This window comes from Callorhinus ursinus, unplaced genomic scaffold (assembly GCF_003265705.2).
Source record: "Callorhinus ursinus isolate GAN/ISIS: 27379988/994484 unplaced genomic scaffold, GSC_fseal_2.0 scaffold5, whole genome shotgun sequence".
Lineage (NCBI taxonomy): Eukaryota > Metazoa > Chordata > Mammalia > Carnivora > Otariidae > Callorhinus > Callorhinus ursinus.
The window spans coordinates 61,087,679-61,113,351 of NW_027397067.1; the positions used below are offsets into that span (position 1 = coordinate 61,087,679).

Consider the following 25,673-nt stretch of genomic DNA (forward strand, 5'->3'; position numbering starts at 1 on the left):
GAGACTCCCCTTCCTCCCCGGGAGGAGCGGCGTGGGAGCGCACTGCAGGGATCTGCTGGGTTTGGAGACTCCACACGGGGTCGGGTGCCAGAGATAGAAACACTCGGTCACAGGCCAGGTGAGCCCAGAGGGCAGCCAGAGACTGGGGAGATGGGAGTGATTGACTGCTTTTTTTCTGGGGGCGCACTGAGGAGCGGGGCCCCAAGTTCTCGGCTCCACCTGGGTGGAGATTGGGAGGCCGCCATTTTCACTCTTGTCCTCCAAAGCTGTACAAAAACTCCCGAGAGCAAACCGTAGCACATTACTTAGCCCGGCCCCCGGCAAGGGCGGGGCAATTCCACCTCCGGCAAAGACATTTGAGAACCACTTCAACAGACCCCTTCCCCAGAAGATCAGCAAGAACACCCAGCCAAGGCCAAGTTTACCGATCAATGAGAACGGCAGAACTCCAGCCCTAGGGGAATACTGCACATAGAATTCATGGCTTTTTCCCCATGATTCTTTAGTCTTTCAAAGTCAATTTTTTTTTAATTTTTTTTTCTTTTTCTTTTTTTTTTGAATTTTTCTTTTTCCCTTTTTCAACCAACATCTTATCAATCCCTTTTTTTAAAAATCTTTTTTATTTTTCATTTTTAGAGTCATATTCTATCCCTTCACAGTAAATTTATTTTTGGTATGTGTATATATATATATATATATAAGTTGTTCTCTCTTTAAAATTTTGGGATACAGTTTCTTCTAACAGACCAAAATATGCCCTAATCTCTAGTGCATGGTTTTGTTCTAGTCTCCTGCCTGATCACATTCTCTCCCTTTTTTTAAAATTTCTCCTTTCTTTTTTCAACCAACTTCTTATATTATCAATTCCTTTTATAAAATCTTTTATAATTTTCATCTTTACAGTCATATTCCATCCCTTCATCATATTTACTCTTATTTGTGTACATATATAAGTTTTTCTTTCTTTAAAATTTTGGGAGGCAATTTCTTCTAACAAACCAAAATACACCCAAAATCTAGTGTGTGGCACTGATCTATGCACCAGCCTGATCATATTCTGGGTTTTTTTATTTCTTTTTCTTTTTCTTTTTCTCTTTTTCTTTTCTTTTTCCTTTCTTTCCCTTTCTTTTCACCCAGTATTGGGCCTCTTCTGGTTTGTTTGCTGTATATTTTTCCGGGGTCACTGTTACCCTGTTAGCATTTTGTTCTCTCATTCATCTATTCTCCTCTGGACAAAATGACAAGATGAAAAAACTCATCTCAAAAAAAAAAAAAAGTACCGACTGCCAGGGACCTAATTTATATGGACATTAGTAAGATGTAAGAACTAGAGTTCAGAATGACGATTACAAAGATACTAGCTGGCCTTGAAAAAAGCATGGAAGATACTAGAGAAACCCTTTCTGGAGAAATAAAGAACTAAAATCTAAGTCGAAATCAAAAAGGCTATTCATAAGGTGCAATCAAAAATGGAGGCTCTAACTAGTAGGATAAATGAGGCAGAAGAATTAGTGATATAGAAGACCAAATGATGGAGAATATAGAAGCTGAGAAAAAGAGAGATAAACAACTACTGGATCATGAGGGCAGAATTTGAGAGATAAGTGATACCATAAGACGAAACAGTATTAGAAAAATTGGGATCCCAGAAAAGAAAGAGGGGCAGAAGGTATACTGGAGCAAATTATAGCAGAGAACTTCCCCAATTTGGGGAAGGAAACAGGCATCAAAATCCAGGAGGCACAGAGGACCCCCCTGAAAATCAATAAAACCAGGTGAACACCCCAACATCTAATAGTAAAACTTAACAAGTCTCAAAGACAAAGAGAAAATCCTGAAAGCAGCTCGGGACAAGAGGTCTGTAACCTACAATAGTAGAAACATTAGACTGGCAACAGACCTACCCACAGAGACCTGGCAGGCCAGAAAGGACTGGCATGATATATTCAGAGGACTAAACGAGAAAAATATGCAGCCAAGCATACTATATCCAGCTAGGCTCTCATTGAAAATAGAAGCAGAGATAAAAAGCTTCCAGGACAAACAAAAACTAAAAGAATTTGCGAACACAAACCAGCCCTACAAGAAATATTGAAAAGGGTCCTCTAAGCAAAGAAAGAGCCTAAAAGTAACATAGAGCAGAATGGAACAGAGACAATATACAGTAACAGTCACCTTACAGACAATACGATGGCACTAAATTCATACCTTTCAATAGTTACCCTGAATGTAAATGGGCTAAATGCCCCAATCAAAAGACACAGGCTATCAGATTGGATTAAAAAACAAGACCCATCAATATGCTGTCTGCAAGAGACTCATTTTAGACTCAAAGACACCTCCAGATTGAAAGTGAGGGGTGGAAAACCCTTTACTAGGCTAATGGACATCAAAAGAAAGCTGGGGTGGCAATCCTTATATCAGACAAATTAGATTTTAAACCAAAGACTATAATAAGAGATGAGGAAGGACACTACATCATACTTAAAGGTTCTATCCAACAAGACGATCTAACAATTGTAAATATTTATGCCCCTAACATGGGAACAGCCAATTATATAAGCCAACTAATAACAAAATCAAAGAAACACATTGAAAATAATACAATAATAGTAGGGGACTTTAACACCCCCCTCACTGAAATGAACAGATCATCTAAGCAAAATATCAACAAGGAAATAGAGGCTTTAAATGACACACTGGACCAGATGGACTTCACAGATATAGTCAGAACATTCCATCCCAAGACAACAGAATACACATTCTTCTCTAGTGCACATGGAACATTCTCCAGAATCGATCACATCCTAGGTCACAAATCAGGTCTCAACCAGTACCAAAAGACTGGATCATTCCTTGCATATTTTTGGGCCACAATGCTTTGAAACTAGAACTCAATCACAAGAGGAAAGTCGGAAAGAACTCAAATACATGGAGGCTAAAGAGCATCGTACTGAAGAATGAATGGGTCAACCAGAAAACTAAAGAAGAATTTAAAAAATTCATGGAAACAAATGAAAATGAAAAAACAACTGTTCAAAATCTTTGGGATACAGCAAAGGCAGTCCTAAGAGGAAAGTATATAGCAACACAAGCCTTTCACAAGAAACAAGAAAGGTCTGAAATACACACCCTAACCCTACACCTAAAGGAGCTGGAGAAAGAACAGCAAATAGAGCCTAAACCCAGCAGGAGAAGAGAAATAATAAAGATCAGAGCAGAAATCAATGAAATAGAAACCGAAAGAACAGCAGAACAGATCAACGAAACTAGGAGCTGGTTCTTTGAAAGAATTAATAAGATTGATAAACCTCTGGCCAGACTTAACAAAGAGAAAAGAGAAAGCACTCAAATAAATAAAATCATGAATGAAAGAGAAGAGATCACAACCAACAACAAAGAAATACAAACAATTATAAGAACATATTATGAGCAACTATACGTCAGCAAATTAGGGAACCTGGAAGAAATGGATGCATTCTAGAGAACTATAAACTACCAAAACTGAACCAGGAAGAAATAGAAAACCTGAACAGACCCATAACCACTAAGGAAATTGAAGCAGTAATCAAAAATCTCCCGATAAACAAGAGCCCAGGGCCAGATGGCTTCCCAGGGGAATTCTACCAAACATTTAAAGAAGAATTAATACCTATTCTTCTGAAACTGTTCCAAAAAATAAAAACGGAAGGAAAACTTCCAAACTCATTTTACGAGGCCAGCATTACCTTGATCTCAAAACCAGAGAAAGACCCCATCAAAAAGTAAAACTACAGACCAATATCCCTGATGAACATGGATGCAAAAATTCTCACCAAAATACTAGCCAGTAGGATCCAACAGTACATTAAAAGGATTATTCACCCCGAACAAGTGGGATTTATTCCTGGGCTGCAACATTGGTTCAACATCTGCAAATCAATCAATGTGAAACAATACATTAATAAAAGAAAGAACAAGAACCATATGATCCTCTCAATAGATGCAGAAAAAGCATTTGACAAAGTACAGCATCCTTTCTTGATTAAAACTCTTCACAGTGTACGGACAGAGGGTACATACCTCAGTATCATAAAAGCTATCTATGAAAAACCCACAGCGAACATCACATTCAATGGGGTAAAACTGAGAGCTTTTCCCCTAAGGTCAGGAACACGGCAGGGATGTCCACTATCACCACTGCTACTCAACATAGTACTGGAAGTCCTAGCCTCAGCAATCAGACAACGAAAAGATATAAAAGGCATCCGAATCAGCAAAGAAGAAGTCAAACTTTCACTCTTTGCAGATGATATGATACTTTATGTGGAAAACCCAAAAGACTCCACCCCAAAACTGCTAGAACTCATACAGGAATTCAGTAAAGTGGCAGGATATAAAATCAATGCACAGAAATCAGTTGCATTTCTATACACCAACAACAAGAGAGAAGAAAGAGAAATTAAGGAGTCAATCCCATTTACAACTGCACCAAAAACCATAAGATACCTAGGAATAAATCTAACCAAAGAGGTAAAGGATCTGTACTCAGAAAACTATAGAATACTCATGACAGAAATCGAGGAAGACACAAAGAAATGGAAAAACGTGCCATGCTCATGGATTGGAAGAACAAATATTGTGAAGATGTCAATGCTACCTAGAGCAATCTACACATTTAATGCAATCCCTATCAAAATACCATCAACTCCTTTCACAGAAATGGAACAAATAATCCTAAAATTTGTACTAAACCAGAAAAGACCCCAAACAGCCAGAGGAATGTTGAAAAAGGAAAAACAAAGCTGGTGGCATCACAATTCTGGACTTCAAACTCTATTACGAAGCTGTAATCATCAAGACAGTATGGTACTGGCACAAAAACAGACACATAGATCAGTGGAACAGAATAGAAAGCCCAGAAATGCACCCTCAACTCTATGGTCAACTAATCTTTGACAAAGCAGGAAAGAATGTCCAATGGAAAAAAGACAGTCCCTTCAACAAATGGTGTTGGGAAAATTGGACATCCAAATGGAGAAGAATGAAACTGGACCATTTCCTTACACCACACAAAAATAGGCTCAAAATGGATGAAAGACCTAAATGTGAGACAGGAATCCATCAACAACCTAGAGGAGAACACAGGCAGCAACCTCTTCCGACCTCAGCTGCAGCAACTTCTTCCTAGAAACATTGCCAAAGGCAAGGGAAGCAAGGGCAAAAATGAACTATTGGGACTTCATCACAATAAAATCTTTTGCACAGCAAAGGAAACAGTCAACAAAACCAAAAGACAACCGACAGAATGAGAGAAGATATTTGCAAATGACATTTCAGATAAAGGGCTAATATCCAAAATCTGTAAAGAACTTATCAAATTCAACACCAAAAGAACAAATAATCCAATCAAGAAATGGGCAGAAGACATGAACAGACATTTTTCCAAAGAAGACATCCAAATGGCCAACAGACACATGAAATAATGCTCAACATCACTTGGCAACAGGGAAATACAAATCAAAACCACAATGAGATACCACCTCACACCAGTCCAGAATGGCTAAAATGAACTAGTCAGGAAACGACAGATGTTGGCAGGCAGGGATGCGGAGAAAGGGGAACCCTCCTACACTGTTGGTGGGAATGTAAGCTGGTGCAGCCACTCTGGAAAACAGTATGGAGGTTCCTCAAAAAGTTGAAAATAGAGTTACCCCGTGACCCAGCAATTGCACTACTGGGTATTTACCCCAAAGATACAAATGTAGTGATCTGAAGGGGTATATGCACCCCATTGTTTATAGCAGTAATGTCCACAATAGCCAAACTATGGAAAGAGCCTAGATGTCCATCAACAGATAAATGGATAAAGAAGAAGTGGTATATATACACAATGGAATATTATGCAGCCATCAAAAAAAAAAAACAAAAATGAAATCTTGCCATTTGCAACGACGTGGATGGAAGTGGGGGGTATTATGCTAAGCGAAATAAGTCAATCAGAGAAAGACATGTATCATATGATATATGAGGAATTCTTAATCTCAGGAAACAAAGTGAGGGTTGCTGGAGTGGTGGGATGTGGGAGGGATGGGGTGACTGGGTGATAGGCATTGGGGAGGGTATGTGCTATGGTAAGAAGTGTGAATTGTGTAAGACTGATGAATCACAGACCTGTACCTCTGAAACAAACAATACATTTTATGTTTAAAAAAAATAAAGAAGAAGATAGTAGGAAGGGAAAAATGAAGGGGGGAAATCGGAGGGGGAGATGAACCATGAGAGACTGTGGACTCTGAGAAACAAACTGAGGGTTCCCAAGGGGAGGGGGGTGGGAGGATGGGTTAGCCTGGTGATGGGTATTAAAGAGGGCAGGTATTGAATGAGCACTGGGTATTATACACAAACAATGAATCATGGAACACTACATCAAAAACTAATGATTAACAATAAAGTTAAATTTAAAAAAGAAATTAAAAAAAAGAAATAAGCTACTAACATATACAACATGGATGAATCTCAAAAATACCATATTTAGCCAGGTAGAACAACAATGTGTGATCCTATTCTTTACAAAACTAATCCTTAGATACAGAAAACAGTTCAGTGGATTGGGCTTGAGAAGGAAGTTGACTGCAAAAAGTCATGAGGGGAAAATTAAAGGTAATGAAAATATTTTTTATTTTCTCAAACACATTTCTCAAACCTTATTAAATTGTAAGAGTAAATTTGGATCATTTTATTGTGTATAAATTTTGCCTCAATAAAATTGATAAAAACAAACAATTATATGGAGAGAATTTGTCTATAAAGTGAGAAAATAAAAAGCAATAGACAACCTAGTAGCTAGAGATTCTTAGAAATTCAACCAGTGAGACAATTTGCATCAGGAACAAAGTATTTTTTAACCTGTCAGTACCCTTGTTTTCTAATTGTAAAATAGGGATCATATAAGTACTTCTTACATAGGATTGCCCTGATAATCAAATTAGTCAATATATGTAAAGCAGTGAGAATAAATCCTGAAATATTAAGAATTCAATAAAGGTTAGCTATAGTTATCATTGCTTCTACTAAGAGTCAAAACTATACCAGGCGTGTGGAGGGCATACTGATAAGCACTGTAGATGACCCCACTCTTGGGGAGCTTAGGTTTTAATGGGAAGAACGACCAGACAATTCTCAGTCCATGGTGGGGTGCTCTGGGAGACTGGTGGACAAGTGCCCCTTTACAGTCATGTAAGCTCCCCAACATTTGTCACATGAAAATTTATTTTCTGCCTTTCTCTTGGAAAATAAATGGGTGGAATTGGCACATTGTGGGTATTGCTTATTATTATTACATAATTTATAATATAATCTGTATGTGCATTTCCCAGAGAACAATTTATATGTACTGAAACAAAAGGAATATGTATTTCTTGATAACTTAGTTTGAAATTTTGCTTGCTATTTTTATGTTGCTCTTGGGAAAAAAGCAAAGGAACCTCCTTCAAAGGAGAACAAAATTATGATCGGATGTTACTATGGCTCATCATGTCAGCCTCGGGAGACATGTTAAAATGGTCAGGATTCTGACTTTCAAGAAATCACCTGGACATGTCCATTGGGCTTGGGTTGAGGGCATCATTTCTATGTGCATCTTCTGAGACCAAAGTGCCTGCTGTAGTAGTTTCCTGTGGCTACAGCAAAAAACTACCACAAACTGGGCGGCATAAAACACCACATATTTATTCTCTCACACTTCTGGAGGCTAGAAATCCTAAATCAAGGTGTCCACAGGGCCTCACTTTTCTGGAAGCTCTGGGAAGAGAATCCATTTTACGTTTCTCTCCTAACTTCTAGTTGTTTCTGGTAACCCTTGGAACTCTGACTTTTAACTACATCAGTCCAATCTCTTCCTCTTTCTTCACATGGCCTTCTCCTCTATTTCTTCTTTTCTTTTGCTCTTATAAGGACATTTGTCATTGGATTTAAGGCTTACCCGAGTAATCCAGGATGATCTCATCTCAAGATCCTGAACTTCATTATGTCTGCAAAGACCCTTTTTCCAAATAAGGTAACGTTCACAGGTTCCAGGAATTTGGACATGAACATATCTTTTTGGGAGTCACCATTCAACCCACTACACATCCATCTTCCTACTGTGCTTGGATTTTTTAGATAATCCCCATGTTCTACAGAGGACAAAAATGTAATTCTGGGATTACTGAATATTACTTAGCATTGCCAGAATGAAGGAATAAAGGAAACAGGGGAATAACTGAATTTAAGATTCATGAGGACAGACATTGTGTATGTTATTCACTCTTATTCCACAAGACCTATAACAGTGCCCGGCATATATATAGGTTTTTTTTTAAGAGAGAGAGAGACTGAGTGAGAGCACAAGCAGGGGTGGGGGAGGGGCAGAGGGAGAGGGAGAGAGAGAATTTTAAGTAGGCTCCACACCCACCGTGGAGCCTGATGGGACTCGATCTCACGACCCTGAGATCATGACCTGAGCTAAAATCAAGAGTCAGATGCTTAACCGACTAAACCACCCAGGAACCCCTAGGAGATTTTTGGTAGATGTTTATTAATTCTAAGAATGAATAGATAACTCACAAACTAGTCTTTGCATCTTGGTGTCCTGAAAGAATCAAATTTGGCCTCACTTAATCTATGAAATTTTGGTAAGGCCCCCAAGCAAAGAGATTATAACCAGAAAAAGCTAATGCTGACTCCTGGTAGCACAGGGTAGCAGAAATGCTCCTGGTGACCCAAGTTGGGCCAGGATTGGAGGGAAAATGAATCCCATGGTGGGGGCAGCTGCAGAGGCCAGGAGAGAGGCAAAGCTTCATTCTAGGCTCTGAGGGAATGAGTCTCCCTCTTCCAGTTATCGCAAATATATCTCCTTCCCACGATCATTCAGCAGATCTTTTGACAATAAAGCAACAGTTGAGAATGAGAGATTATATCCTTTTTGAAGCTTTCAACTATAGGAAACCATAGACTTAAAAAAGTGAAACAATAACAAAAACTAACTCTTCGTGTGTTTTCCTGTAAAGAGAAAGTGGACAGGGGACTCCCAGGAGCAACCATTCTTCAAATTCTCTTCCCCTGGGTTTGCCCAGAAATTACCTGATTAGCAGGCTTTCACCCAAAAGTTATGAGCTACAGGGAAACTCAATGATTGGGGCAAACAGATCAGTCAAGAAATTCTCTGCATGACACTCTTTATGGCCTTCCAAGAGACACTTGACCACTCTGTGTCTCAATTATTGGCAAACCGGGGACAGCGGTAACAATACTTGCTTACCCTACAGGGATGCTGTAAGGGCCAATTAACCGTGGGCAATGTTACTGGAGATTGAAGGAAGAGTGCCATTATGTAGTTACAAGGCATTATTACTGTAGTGTGAGTGGCGAATGGAAAGTAGAGGCTTAGCAAGGAAATTCATGGGTCTGCCTTGCAGCAGCTTCCTGATAAATTGCCAATAAAGCCTTCCTAATTTATCTCATTCTGCCTGCATGGTGACTTGTACCTGACAGTCTCTGTGGAAGACAGAGGAAGAACGAAGCAGCCAAGCCAGGTACAAAACATTGACAACATGAAATCAGGCACCACAGAAGAGGTTTCTTCTGAAGCTGAATTTTAATCATCCCTTTACATTCTATCTTGAATATTGATTGAGCAAGGGCCATGGGAGGGGTTTGCCATGAAATTGGAGAGAAAGGGATAAATTCTGAAGATGTGTTTCACCTGGAATCATTAGGCAGTGACCTTTAGGATTTAAACTGTTGTTCATCAGCTTGACTTCAGATCCCCTAGTGAGAAATGGGACACAAAACCGAGCCACAAGTCCAGACAGTGTAGGCTAATGGCTCTGTCTGAGCATTTCGATAATGTATGAAGCCGATTTGGACCACACCAAAAGGTTGCCTTAAGAGCTGAAATGAAAATACATAAGCAATTACAGAGCTGCAGGGTCAGCAGTTTGGGGAGAGGGCCTGGGAAAATAAAAGAATGTCTTCAAATCCAAACCAAAATGCCAAACCCCACCTGGGAACTCTGGCCCAATGCCAGGCCTGATGTGTTTATGACTAGCTCCTTGTAGTGGGCAAAAGAGAAAAAAAAATGGACTTGCATAAGAAAATAAAGAGAAGTCTATAGACACAGAAAAGCCTAGACTACTAGGACAAAAAACATCTGCTCAACAGAAATCTGATTCTGCCAGTCGACCAAGGAGATTTAGGGATTTAAGAGAAAATCCAAAAACCTGGAATACCTCAGAGTGCTAAAAAACGCAGAAGATTTTTGGAGCCTGAGAAACCATTTGGGCATGGGAGAGCAGGGCCATGGGGCATGGGAGGTGGTAATTCTCACCCTTTTCCAAAGCCGTTAATTCCTTCTGCCTTTATAATCCTTATCATCACTGAGCTCTTATGTCAGACACTGTGCTAAGTGGTTTAGATATATTGTCATGCCTAATTGTTGCAACAGCTGTGTAAGTTAGAGACTGAAATTATTCCCATTTTAAGACATGAGCAATCTGAGGCTCAGACAGGTTATAAAATTTTCTCACAACCCCAGAGTTAACGACTGGTAAATCTGGGACCCAACCCTGAGACTTTGACTCCAGTGCCCTTGTTTAAGTACTAATACTGTTCTCTCTCCTGAAACACCTTTCTGGGCAATAAAACACCTTCTGAGGTAAGTACTACTGAAATTCCTACCCAGGATTACAGCTCAGATGAAATGGGACAAATGCCCTACAAAATGCTATTAAGAAAATGCTATGGGATTGTGTTGAAAGAAGAGATAAATTCCACTGGGCTGAGGAAAATGGATGAGACAAAGACGAGAGAGGAGAGGCAGCATGGAGGCAGAGACTGAACTTTTCACTGGCCTTTTTAGCATGAAGTAATTGCCACCTCATAAAATCCTCACAGCAGTCCTCTGAAACAGGTAGCATTTTTACCTATTTTACAAATAGGAAAACTGAAGCAGAGAAATGTGCAATATGCAATCCATAGTTATAAATACAAGGGAAGGATTAGGAGCTAGAGTGCCATGTTGGGGTCTTGAGCTCTAAAGACCTCATTCTTTCTGTTAAATTGCACTGCATGATGGGAAGTGGCATCAAGGTGGGGCTCACGTCCCATCTAGGGTTTCCACAGGAAGAACAGGAAACATTCCAGATAAAAGAGAGTGTGAGCTGACAGCGTCATACACAAGAAAAACAAAAGGAGACAGTATGTGAGATTGAAGATGCAGAGGTGGGAAAGTGCAGTGAATTTTTGCAAAACTCTAAATAGTCTAATTTAGATAAATGTGAAGGATCAGAAGAGGTCTGGAAAAGAATGGTTCCCAAAGTCATGAATTTTACCTTGTTCAAGGAGTACGAACCTTCATTCTGGACAGAGACAGTTACTGCAGGTTAACTAAACTTATTGTGGCAATCTTTGCAAAGTATATATAAATCAAACCACTATGCTGTACACTGTAAACTTACATAGCATTGTATGTTAATTATATCTCAACAAAACTGGAAAAAATTAAAAAATAAAACATTTTTTAAGAGAAGGTGATCAGTGCGGTACAACCACATCAGTATATATGCTGTGTGGGAACTGAAAAGTTGCTGCTGGTCTCCTCTCCTGAATCTGGCCCGGGAGGTACCAATAGAAGCAAAAGGAAGACTGAGAAATCTATCAAAATAAGAAAAAAACAGAGAAACACCAGGGATAAGGGAAAACAATGGGTTAGGTCCATGCATATGTTTTGGGTGTAGTCATCAATGCAGAGCATCTGGATAGGGAGCAAAGAAACAATTTTCCGTGCAGTATTTTCTCTCCCCAACATCACCTTGAGATTACTAAACTACAAAGCGGATCAAGAGCAACCCAGCACAGCCCCTGCAGTGAGGCAGGGAAAGTTGGGGTGATGCTAACGTCCTCCTGGAGTATATAGCAGCTAACCACAGGTGCTAACAGGTCTGGCTAGCCTTTCCGTGCTCCCTCCTCCCTGAACATCCCTTCCCCACACCGAGTGCTAAGTGACTACAACTAAGGTTAAACATCCTTGATTAAGGCAGTGCCAAGATCAATATACAAGTCATAATTCATTTCATCAAATACTTTCTCTGCATCAATTAAAACTGTCATATGGATTTTCTCCTTTATTCTATTAATGTGGTGAATTAAATTGACCAGTTTTCAAAATGTTATACCAACCTCGCATTCTTAAGATTAACCTTACTCGGTGGTGATATATAATCCTTTTCATATAGGACTAGATTTGATTTGCAAATATCAAATTTGCATCCATGTTCAAGAGGGGTATTAATCTGTACTTTTTTTGAGAGAGAGAACATGTGAGCAGAGGGAGGGAGGGGCAGAGGGAGGGAGAGAGAGAGAGAGAGAGAGAATCTTAAGGAGGCTCCACACCCAGGGAGGAGCCAGAGGTGGGGCTTAATCTCACCATCCAAGATCATGACCTGAGACGAAACCAAGAGTCAGACACTTCACTAACTGAGCCACCCCGGAGCCCCTTAATCTGTAGTTTTACTTATTCTTTAATTTTTGTTTTGTATTGTAATTTCTTTGCCAGGTTTCAGTATTGGTGTTTTGAAGTTCTCAAAAGAAGTTTGGAAGTCTTCTCTCCCTTTCTATTTTCTGAAAGATATTGCATAAATTTGGTGATAATTCTTCCTTAAATGTTTGATAGCATTTACTAAAGAACCATCTGGGCCAGCAGTTTTCTTCACGTGAAGATTGTTGACAACAATTTCAGCTGATTTAATAAATGCAGAACTGTTGATATTTTCTGTTCCATCTTGTGTTAGTTTTGGTAAATTTTATTTTCAAGGAATGTGTGTGTTTCAATTAAATTGTGACCTAGTGTTGTTCATAGCATTCTCTTATTTTTTACTGAATATCTGCCGAATCAACAGTGACTATTCCTCTATCATTTCTGAAAGCGTATTAGTACATTATGTTTTTGCTCCTTTTCTTCTGTCCAATCTGGCTAAAGATTTATGAATTCATTAGTCCTTTCAAAGAACCATCTTTTCCCGAAGTTAATTTTCCCTCTTGTTTGCTTATTTCTACTTCATGGACATTTACTCTAATATTTATTAGAAAATCTTCCTTCTTTGTGTTTATTTCACTTCTCTTTTTCTTGTTTCTTAAAGTAAAACTTAATTGTAGACTCTTTTTGTTTTTTAAGATTTTATCTATCTATTTGAGAGAGAGGGGCAGAAAGAGCATGAGCAGGGGGAGAGGGAGAGGGAGAAGCATACTCCCCGCTGAGACAGGAACCCCCCCCCGCAACGTGGGGCTCTATCCCAGGACCTGGAGATCATGACCTGAGCCGAAGGCAGACACTTAACTGTCTAAGCCACCCAGGTGCCCCTGATTGTAGACTTTCGGTTTCGAACATGGGCATTTAGGACGATACATTTATTTTTAAACGTTTTGAAAATTTTAATTTGTTGTCCTTTTATTGTCATCCAGTTCAAAACATTTTTAATTTTCTTTGCTTTACTGAGTTATAGATTACTTAGAAGTGTTGTTTTATTTTCAAATATTCAGAGTTTTCCTAGATTATTTTCTGCTTCAATTCAGTAATTAGGGAACATACTCCTCATAATTTCAATAATTTTAAATTTGTTAAAATTCATGTTATGGTGCAATACACATCTATCTCATTGAATGTACCACATACACTTCGAGGGAATGGGCATACTGTATGTCTTTAGTGCATTTTACTATAATTATCAATTAGGTCAAGGTAGTTGATAATGTTTGTCAGACTAGGTTTCTACTGGTTTCGCTGTTACTTGTTTATCAATTGCTAAAAGAGAGGTGGTCACATTCCTAAATATTATTTGAAATACTCTATCTCTCCCTTTAATTTTGTTAATTTTTGCTTCATCTATTTTAAAGCTCTGTTATGAAGTGAATATACATTTAGAGTTGGCATGTCTTCACACTAAACTATCATGTTATTATGGAATGCCCTTCTTTATCTCCTTGTCTTAAAGTACTGATTTTATTTGATACTAATATAGTTACTAACCCTCCTTATATTTGTTGTTCGTATATTATTTTTTCTATCCCTTTATTCTGAATCTCTTTATTTCTATGTAAATTGCATCTTTTATACAGCATACAGATGAAGAGGGGGGTATTACTTTTTTTTTCCTCTTCTAATAGTTTCTGCCTTTTAGTTGTTTAGTTCATAATAGCTAATATTGATGTGATTTGATATAGTCTACCACCTTATTTTCTTTTTTTTCTCTCTATTTCTATCTCTGTGCTCTTCATTTCTTCACTTCTTTTGATCATTTGAATATTTTATTAGAATTCCATTTCAAGTTATCTTTTGGCTTCTGGATTATACCTTTGTTATTTTTTAAAGCTGGTACTCTGTGAATTACGATGTATATCCCTAAGTTTTCACAGTCTACTTAGAGTTAATATCATCCCTTTCATGTAAAATGTGAAAATTTTACAATCATAGAGATCCACCTACCACCCCATTGTCTTTATGCTACAGTTATCATATATCTATTTTAAAAGTGGTAAGAAAATGTTATAATTTTTGTTTTCAACAGTCAAATGTATTTTAAAGAAATTAGTAAGAAAAATATACTTATACAGTATTTATCATTTCTAATGCTGTTTGTTTGTTATAAAAGATCTGAGTTTCCTTTCAGGTAACATTTTCCTAGAGCCTGAAGAATTTCTTCTAGCATTCCTTGGAGTCTATGTCTGCTGGCAATGAATACTCTTAGTCTTATTGCATCTGAAAATGTCTTTATTTTGCCTTCATTTTTGAAGGTTATTTTATGGGATGTAGATTTCTGGATTGACAGTTTTGTTTTTCTTTCAGCTTTAAAGATGTTTCCCCACTACCTTATGGCTTTCTTAGTTTCTGATGAGAATTCAGGAGTCTTTTGAATTGCTGCATCCCTGTACATTGTGTATTGCTTTTCTCTAGCTACTTTTTAGAATTTTTATCTTTGGGTTTCAGTAGTTTGAATATGATTCCTAGCTGTGGTTTACGTCTTAATTATTCTGCTGTGAATTCACTGAACTTCTTGAGAGACCATACTTATGCCTTTACCTAAATTCAAAACACTGTCCAACATCGATTCTTCAAAATGATATCAAGGCAAAATTCACATAACATAAAATTAACTATTCAACAGATGCAATTTACATAGAAATAAAGAGATTCAGAATAAAGGGATAGAAAAAAATAACATATGAACAGTAAATATAAGGAGGGTTAGTAACTATATTAGTATCGAATAAAATCAGTACTTCAAGACAAGGAGATAAAGATGGGCATTCCATAATAGTTTGATGGCCTTTAGTATATTCTCAATGTTGTGCAACCATCACCTCTACCTAGTTCAAAATATTTTCATCACCCCTAACGGCAATCCTGTACCCATTAAGCAGCTACTCCTCAGCCCTCTCTCAACCAGCCCGTGACAACTACTAATCTGCTTTCTGTCCTATGGATTTACCTATTCTAAATATTTCATATAAATGAAATTATATAATTCCTGACCTTTTGTGTCTGGCTTCTTTCACTTAGCATAATGATTTTGATGTTCGTTCATGTTGTAACATGTATCAGCCCTTCATTTTTATGGCTGGATAATATTCTATTATATGGTTATACATATTTTATTTACCTCTCCATCCACTGGGGGACATTTCAGTTATTTCCATCTTTTGGCTATTGTAATTAGTGCTTCTGTGAGCATGTACAGATATTTCTTAGAATTCCTCTTTTTAATTATCTTCCTCAATGGTTGCACAATTTGACATCCCCACCAGCAACATACATGGGTTCCAATTTCTCTACATCCTCACCAACACTGGCTAATTTGTTGTTGCTTTTTTTCATAGCCATCCCAATGGTTGTTAAATGGTAATTCATTGTGGCTTTGATTTTTGTTTCTCTAATACGTAAAGATATTAAGTATCTTTTCATGTGCTAGTTGGCCTTTTGTACATCTTCTTTGGAGAGATGTCTATTGAAGTCTTTTGCTCACTTTTAAGCCATGTTGTCTTTTTGTTGTTCTGTTGTTATTTATATATTATGGATATTAGACTTTTATCAGATATATGATTTGCAAATATTTTCACTCATTCTATACACTGTCTTTTCACTTTGATAAATGTCCTTTGATGCACAAAATTTTTAATTTTGATGTAGTCTGATTTTTCTTTTTGTTTGTTCTTGGTGTTTTTGTGTCTTCAAATTTTTTTCTGACTCACTGTATCTTTCTTTTCCTCTGCAATTCCAGTTACACATACACGAGACATTTGGTATTGTGCCTTAGGTCCTGAGGCTCTCTCTTCTTCAGACTCTTTCATTTGTCATCTCCATGCTGTCAAGTTGACCTAGTACTTTAAAATTTTTCCTTTGCATCATTGCACATAGCCACTTTAAAATCTATGTGTTCTAGCTTATTGATGCATCTCCTGCGAGAATGAAGACCATTCTCAGCAATCAGACTGTTGACATTCCAGAAAATGTCAACATCACTCTGAAGGGACGCACAGTTATTGTGAAGGGACCCAGAGGAACCCTCCGAAGGGACTTCAATCACATCAATGTAGAACTCAGTCTTCTTGGAAAGAAAAAGAAGAGGCTCCGAGTTGACGAATGGTGGGGAAACAGAAAAGAGCTGGCTACTGTTTGCACTATCTATAGTCACGTACAGAACATGATCAAGGGCATTACACTGGGCTTCCGTTACAAGATGAGGTCTGTGTATGCTCACTTCCCCATCAACGTTGTTATTCAGGATAATGGTTCTCTTGTTGAAATCTGAAATTTCTTGGGTGAGAAATACATCCACAGGGTTCAGATGAGGCCAAGGTGTTGTTTGTTCTGTATCTCAAGCCCAAAAAGATGAGTTAATTCTTGAAGGAATTGACACTGAACTTGTATCGAACTCAGCTGCTTTGATTCAGCAAGCCACAACTGTTAAAAACAAGGATATCAGAAAATTTTTGGATGGTATCTATGTTTCTGAAAAAGGAACAGTTCAGCAGGCTGATGAATAAGATCTCAGTTGTCCATCTACAGAAACAGCAAGATGCCAGATGATTTTTCAAACTTATTTGTGATATTTTAAAGATGCAATAAAAGCTATACTAAAATCTATGGGTTCTAATTCCTGTTGGGCTTAATGGTTTGTTTATTCTTTTTTTGAGAATGAATCATATTTTCCTAGTTCCTCAAATGTTAAGTAATTATCTATTATATCCTGGAAGGTAACTCCATTATATTCCTCTAGAGAATGGGTATTTTTGTTGTTTTGGTAGACAAATAACTTGGTTGAATTCAAGTTGCAACTATTTTTGGGGAGAGGGTTCTAACCTCAATCCAGTTCCTTTATCTGTAGCTGGACTGCTTTAATTCTGCCCCCCCCCACATATGTGGCTACATGGTTAGAGAATTGGGTAGAATTTATTTACAAAATTCAGGGCTCTCTCTCTTGCTCTTTTTTTTCCTGGATACGACCCATCCCTTTACTTTCCAGGAGCTGTGGTTCCCCTGAATTCTGTCCTCTCGTTCATTAGGCCAGAAAGTCTGTTTTCTATTAAGGTTTTAAGCTTTAGCTGACTTTCGGGCTAACATCTAAAATAATGGGAAATTTATCCCATTCTGTTCTCTTCTTGCAAGTTTTGACTCTCCTTCAGAGTCTGCCTGCTTTTGTTCACTGCCTGGTACCTCCAGGTATTTTTGTATTTTGTCCAGAGTTGAGAGCTGTTGCTCACAGGAGGCAGGTCCTGTAGGGGCTTTTGCCACCATATACCAGCAACAGAACAGCTTTATAGCTTTTTGAAAATATTCTCATCACAACACGTACCACATTTGATTTTAGCTACTTATATCTTGCCTTTTGTTTCTGTTAGACTGCTCTTCTTGAGCATAAAGACTATCTCCTTTTAAAGGCATAATCTTTTTACTCTTCAACAAATTTCTTTTGGAAACTCCCATTCTCTCTTCCAAGATGGTGTCTCCATCACACAGACCCATCTTTCCCATTAGAAATATAGATACATGCTGTAAATAGAATCCATCACAGCCCCTTTTTCCTGGAATTTGGCCACTTGAAGACAGTATATCACCTTATGTCATTATAATCTGAATGGCTCGGGATGCCTGGGTGGCTCAGTCGGTTAAGTGCCTGACTTCGGCTCAGGTCATGGGATCAAGCCTCACAATGAGCTCCTTGCTCAGTGGGGAGTCTGCTTTTCCCTCTGCCTGCTCTGCCTGCTCTACCTGCCACTCCCCGGGCTTGTGCTCTCTCCCTCTGACAAATAGGAAAAAAATTAAAAATAAAATAAAATAAAATCTGAATGGCCCATGGAAGTCAGAAATTGCCCTGAATCTTCTTTGCTGTCATGGACAGAGAAACTTCCTGAGATGAAAACCTGTAAAGGGGCAGACAAGCTAAGAGAAGGAGAGAGAAAGAGAGGATCTTGATGGCATAATTTAACCTTAGAATTCTATCTTGCTTAAAGAAAACTTCATTCCTTTGGCTTCCAAGTTATGAGAGTTATAAATATTTGTGCGAAAACAGTTTGAGTTGGGTGTTGCACACTTATGACATCTATCGTACTGAATCTTCTATATCTGGCACAGCAACTGCCTACTTAAGATAGATAATAAAAGCTTAGATAATGAATGTGTGATGAAAGGTAGACATATACTGTTACTGAAAAGGAGCATCCCCAGTGTGAGCATGACACAGGCATCCAAGATTATCAAATGGGTCACTGTTGGGAAATCAAACCAAGTTCATCTTTCATTATTGTTCAGAGCTTACCAGACCCTGATATGGAATCTGAATCACCTTTATCACCTCTGCCAACATCTAGGCATACAGTGAAGTAGATACTCAATTTTGTGGATAGCCTTGCTATGACTTTGCTCACCTTCAATAATAAAAATAAAGCAGTGATATGTATGTTTGTTTATTTTTTATTGCTCGCTCCTAAGTGTTCCATTTTGAAAAGAAGGCAATTTGGCAGTGTTTAATGCCCTCTTTCCTAGTATCTTCACCTTGGCACATTCTGCTCTGTCAGACCCACAAGAAGATGGTCATTGCTGGGTGATGTGTTTTTCACAGTGTGGGAAGTCTCACTGAGAGGGTCTGTTTCCAGTAGCATTTACAACATAGGGAGGACCATAACCAGCTGAGTTTGTGAAAGCACTTTTCTTCTATCTTGCCAAGAATTCAATCTGTTTCTGGTTCCTGCAGACTAACAAAAGCTGTTGCTATGTTATCACTCTAAAAGATGAAGCCATGTAGTCATATGTAAGCTTCCCTTTATATGGCAAAATGTCACCCAGTGACAGGACCAAGAGCTTAGCAACTATATCTGAACGGTTAACATGTCTGTCAGCACTATGGTGACAGTCTTCGGTACAAGTTGAACACCTGCTTAGTGATCCCTAAATCATTCTGTATTCTTCCATTAAAATCAACAATAGATTTTTGAGAAATTTCAACTGCTTTGATTGATCCAAGACTCAAACTCAATAGCAGAAACAGCAGAAACACAATTTTAAGAGAAATAAAATTGGGGTGTAAAATTACAACTGTGGTATGATGAATATGTGTTTCAAATATATCAAGAACCCATAAAAACTCATAAGAACAATCCACCAGGATCTCAGAAGAAGAGTATCTAAGGGATAGGAAGAGTAAAATAAAAATCGATAAGATAAAAATAGATAAATGGAATCTACATGAAAAAATGTTCAATTTAACTAATAATCTAAGTAATATAAATTAGAAGATACAACTTATCTACCCGTCACAATATCTAAGATGAGAAAAAAAAATATTGACAAGATTAGAATGAGAGAAACATTTTTTATCCTCGGAGGCAAGGATGCAAACATAGAACCTCTCTGGGGGAAAAAATGGCAAAATTTTGTGTTCTGTATATTCATCCATTAATTTGTATCAGAAAACAAATTCAAGTTGATTAAAAGGACACCTAAATATAAGAGACTGAAAGAAGAAAAAGAAGTCGAGGAGGAAGAAAAAAGGGAGAAGGAGAGGAAGAGGGAAGAAGACAATGTAGGAGATAACATGGAGCTGAAAATAAGATGGAAAATGAAGCTGGGGGAAGGAGGAGCAAGATAGTGGAGGAGTAGGAGACCTAAATTTCATCTGGTCCCAGGAATTCAGCTAGATAGGGATCAAACCATTCTGAACACCTATGAACTCAACAGGAGATTGAAGAAAAGAATAGCAACAACTCTCTGAACAGAAAAGCGACCACTTTCTGGAAGGTAGGATGTGCGAAGTGAATCCGAGGCGATGTTCGGTAGGATAAATGGTGGGGGAGGGGGCCTCCGTCGGCTACTTCTGGCAAGTGATAGAGCCACGGAGCACAAAATTGGACCTTTTAGAAGTCGGCTCTGCTGAGGGACGTCGCTCCAGTGGCTAAGCAGGGGGTGGAACCCTCGCGGGACAGTGTGGTCTCAGGACCCTAGGGGTCACAGAAAGACAGGGGGTGCCGGAGTGCAGCAGAGCTCCCAGGTATTGGTGCAGGGAAGCCAGCTGCATAGACAGAGCCGAGGAGAGGGCTCTCAGCTTAGGGTTGCCATAAACCGTGATCCGCAGCACAGTCGGGCCTCTGCACTTCCAGTAAGGACCCAACAAGCGGCAGATCCAGGGAGACTCCCCTTCCTCCCCCCGGGGAGGAGCGGCACAGCAGCACACCGCAGGGATCTGCTGGGTTTGAGGAGACTCCACACCGAGTCAGGTGCCAGAGACAGAAACACTCGGTCACAGGCCGGGTGAGCACAGAGTGTGGCCGGAGACCAGGAAGACGGGAGTGATTGACTGCTTTTCTCTGGGGGCGCACTGAGGAGTGGGGCCCTGACTTCTTGGCTCCTCCCGGGCAGAGATTGGGAGGCCACCATTTTCACTCTCATCCTTTAAAGCTATACCGAAAGCTTGCAGGGAACAAAAGCTCCCGAGAGCAAATCCGAGCAGATTACTTAGCCCAGCCTAGGCAAGGACGTGGCAATTCCGCCTCCAGCAAAGACATTTGAGAGCCACCACAACAGGCGCTTCCCCCAGAATGTCAGCAAGAAGAGCCAGCCAAGACCAAGTTTACCAATCAATGAGAATGGCAGAACTCCAGCACTAGGGGAATACAGCACATAGAATTCATGGCTTTTCTCCCCCTGATTCTTTAGTCTTTCAAAGTTAATTTTTTTAATTTTCTTTTTTTTCTTTTTCTATTTTTTTTAATTTTTCGTTTTCCATTTTTCAACCAACATCTTAATTCCTTTTTAAAAAATCTTTTTTAATTTTCATTTTTACAGTCATATTTTATCCCTTCATTGTATTTAACCTTATTTTATATATATATTTTTTCTTTTCTAAAATTTTGGGATACAGTTTTTTCTAACACACCAAAATATACACTAAATCTAGTGTATGATGTTGTCCTAGTCTCCCACCTGATAACATTCTCTCTTTTTAAAATTTTTTTCATTCTTTTTTTAACCAGCTTCTTATCAATTCCTTTTTTAAATCTTTTTTAATATTATCTTTACAGTCATATTCCTTCCCTTCATTGTATTTACCCTTATTTTTGTACAAATATAAGTTTTTCATTCTTTAAAATTTTGGGAGGCAATTTCTTCTAACAGACCAAACTACACCCAAAGTCTAGTGTGTGGCTCTGTTCTATTCACCAGCCTAATCATATTCTTTTTTTCTTGTTTTATTTCCTTTTCTTTTTGCCCCAGTTTCGGGTCTCTTCTGACTTGTTTAGTGTGTATTTTTCTGAGGTCGTTGTTACCCTGTTAGCATTTTGTTCTCTCATTCATCTATTCTCCACCGGACAAAAGGACAAGATGAAAAAACTCACCTCAAAAAAAAACCCAAAAAACAAAAAACAAAAAAAAAACAAGAAGCAGTACATACTGCCAGGGACCTAATCAATACAGACATTAGTAAGATGTTGGAACTATAGTTCAGAATAAAGATTATAAAGATACTAGCTGGGCTTGAAAAAAAGCAAAGAAGATACTAGAGAATCCCTTTCTGGAGAAATAAAAGAGCTAAAATCTAACCAAGTTGAAATAAAAAAGCCTATTAATGAGGTGCAATCAAAAATGGAGGCTCTAACTTCTAGGATAAAGGAGGCAGAAGAGAGAATTAGTGATATAGAAGAACAAATGATGGAGAATAAAGAAGCTGAGAAAAAGAGAGAAAAACAACTACTGGATCACGAGGGGAGAATTTGAGAGATAAGTGAAACATTATAATAATTGGGATCCCAGAAGAAGAAGAAAGAGAGGGGGGGACAGAAGGTATATTGGAGCAAATTATAGCAGAGAACTTCCCTAGTTTAAGGAGGAAACAAGCATCAAAATCCAGAAGGCACAGAGAACACGCCCTCAAAATCAATAAAAAGAGGTCAACACCCCGACATCTAATAGTAAAACTTACAAGTCTCAGAGACAAAGAGAAAATTCTGAAAGCAGCTCGGGACAAGAGGTCTGTAACCTAAATGGTAAAAACATTAAATTGGCAGCAGACCTACCCACAGAGACCTGGCAGGCCAGAAAGGACTGGCATGATATATTCAGAGCACTAAACAAGAAAAATATGCAGCCAAGCATATTATATCCAGCTAGGCTGTCATTGAAAACAGAAGGAGAGTTAAAAAGCTTCCAGGACAAACAAAAACTAAAAGAATTTGCGAACACAAATCAGCCCTACAAAAAATATTGAAAGGGGTCCTCTAAGAAAAGAAAGAGCCTAAAAGTAACATAGAGCAGAAAGGAACAGAGACAATATACGGTAACAGTCACCTTACAGACAATACGATGGCACTAAATTCATACCTTTCAATAGTTACCCTGAATGTAAATGGGCTAAATACCCCAATCAAAAGACACAGGCTATCAGATTGGATTAAAAAACAAGACCCATCAATATGCTGTCTGCAAGAGACTCATTTTAGACCCAAAGATACCTCCAGATTGAAAGTGAGGGGGTGGAAAACCCTTTACTAGGCTAATGGACAAAAAAGAAGGCTGGGGTGGCAATCCTTATATCAGACAAATTAGATTTTAAACCAAAGACTATAATAAGAGATGAGGAAGGACACTACATCATACTTAAAGGTTCTATCCAACAAGACGATCTAACAATTGTAAATATTTATGTCCCTAACATGGGAACAGCCAATTATATAAGCCAACTAATAACAAAATCAAAGAAACACATTGAAAATAATACAATAATAGTAGGGGACTTTAACACCCCCCTCACTGAAATGAACAGATCATCTAAGCAAAATATCAACAAGGAAATAGAGGCTTTAAATGACACACTGGACCAGATGGACTTCACAGATATAGTCAGAACATTCCATCCCAAGACAACAGAATACACATTCTTCTCTAGTGCACATGGAACATTCTCCAGAATAGATCACATCCTAGGTCACAAATCAGGTCTCAACCAGTACCAAAAGACTGGATCATTCCTTGCATATTTTTGGGCCACAATGCTTTGAAACTAGAACTCAATCACAAGAGGAAAGTCGGAAAGAACTCAAATACATGGAGGCTAAAGAGCATCGTACTGAAGAATGAATGGGTCAACCAGAAAACTAAAGAAGAATTTAAAAAATTCATGGAAACAAATGAAAATGAAAAAACAACTGTTCAAAATCTTTGGGATACAGCAAAGGCAGTCCTAAGAGGAAAATATATAGCAACACAAGCCTTTCGCAAGAAACAAGAAAGGTCTGAAATACACACCCTAACCCTACACCTAAAGGAGCTGGAGAAAGAACAGCAAATAGAGCCTAAACCCAGCAGGAGAAGAGAAATAATAAAGATCAGAGCAGAAATCAATGAAATAGAAACCGAAAGAACAGCAGAACAGATCAACGAAACTAGGAGCTGGTTCTTTGAAAGAATTAATAAGATTGATAAACCTCTGGCCAGACTTAACAAAGAGAAAAGAGAAAGCACTCAAATAAATAAAATCATGAATGAAAGAGAAGAGATCACAACCAACAACAAAGAAATACAAACAATTATAAGAACATATTATGAGCAACTATACGTCAGCAAATTAGGGAACCTGGAAGAAATGGATGCATTCTAGAGAACTATAAACTACCAAAACTGAACCAGGAAGAAATAGAAAACCTGAACAGACCCATAACCACTAAGGAAATTGAAGCAGTCATCAAAAATCTCCCGATAAACAAGAGCCCAGGGCCAGATGGCTTCCCAGGGGAATTCTACCAAACATTTAAAGAAGAATTAATACCTATTCTTCTGAAACTGTTCCAAAAAATAAAAACGGAAGGAAAACTTCCAAACTCATTTTATGAGGCCAGCATTACCTTGATCTCAAAACCAGAGAAAGACCCCATCAAAAAGTAAAACTACAGACCAATATCCCTGATGAACATGGATGCAAAAATTCTCACCAAAATACTAGCCAGTAGGATCCAACAGTACATTAAAAGGATTATTCACCCCGAACAAGTGGGATTTATTCCTGGGCTGCAACATTGGTTCAACATCTGCAAATCAATCAATGTGAAACAATACATTAATAAAAGAAAGAACAAGAACCATATGATCCTCTCAATAGATGCAGAAAAAGCATTTGACAAAGTACAGCATCCTTTCTTGATTAAAACTCTTCACAGTGTACGGACAGAGGGTACATACCTCAGTATCATAAAAGCTATCTATGAAAAACCCACAGCGAACATCACACTCAATGGGGTAAAACTGAGAGCTTTTCCCCTAAGGTCAGGAACACGGCAGGGATGTCCACTATCACCACTGCTACTCAACATAGTACTGGAAGTCCTAGCCTCAGCAATCAGACAACGAAAAGATATAAAAGGCATCCGAATCAGCAAAGAAGAAGTCAAACTTTCACTCTTTGCAGATGATATGATACTTTATGTGGAAAACCCAAAAGACTCCACCCCAAAACTGCTAGAACTCATACAGGAATTCAGTAAAGTGGCAGGATATAAAATCAATGCACAGAAATCAGTTGCATTTCTATACACCAACAACAAGACAGAAGAAAGAGAAATTAAGGAGTCGATCCCATTTACAACTGCACCAAAAACCATAAGATACCTAGGAATAAATCTAACCAAAGAGGCAAAGGATCTGTACTTAGAAAACTATAGAATACTCATGACAGAAATTGAGGAAGACACAAAGAAATGGAAAAACGTTCCATGCTCATGGATTGGAAGAACAAATATTGTGAAAATGTCTATGCTACCTAGAGCAATCTACACATTTAATGCAATCCCTATCAAAATACCATCAACTCTTTTCACAGAAATGGAACAAATAATCCTAAAATTTGTATGGAGCCAGAAAAGACCCCGAATAGCCAGAGGAATGTTGAAAAAGGAAAAACAAAGCTGGTGGCATCAAAATTCCTGACTTCAAGCTGTATTACAAAGCTATAATATCAAGACAGTATGGTATTGGCAGAAAAGCAGACACATAGATCAATGGAACAATGCAAAGAAGACATCCAATGGCCAACAGACACATGAAAAAGTGCTCAGCATCGCTCGGCATCAGGGAAATCCAAATCAAAACCTCAATGAGATACCACCTCACACCAGTC

At 38.4% G+C, this 25,673-nt stretch overlaps 1 pseudogene; it reads left to right on the top strand.

Moving 5' to 3' along the window:
- Positions 1-16,473: 16,473 nt before the first annotated feature.
- LOC112823683 (large ribosomal subunit protein uL6 pseudogene) lies at positions 16,474-17,058 on the top strand (annotated as a pseudogene).
- The last annotated feature ends 8,615 nt before the right edge of the window (positions 17,059-25,673 follow it).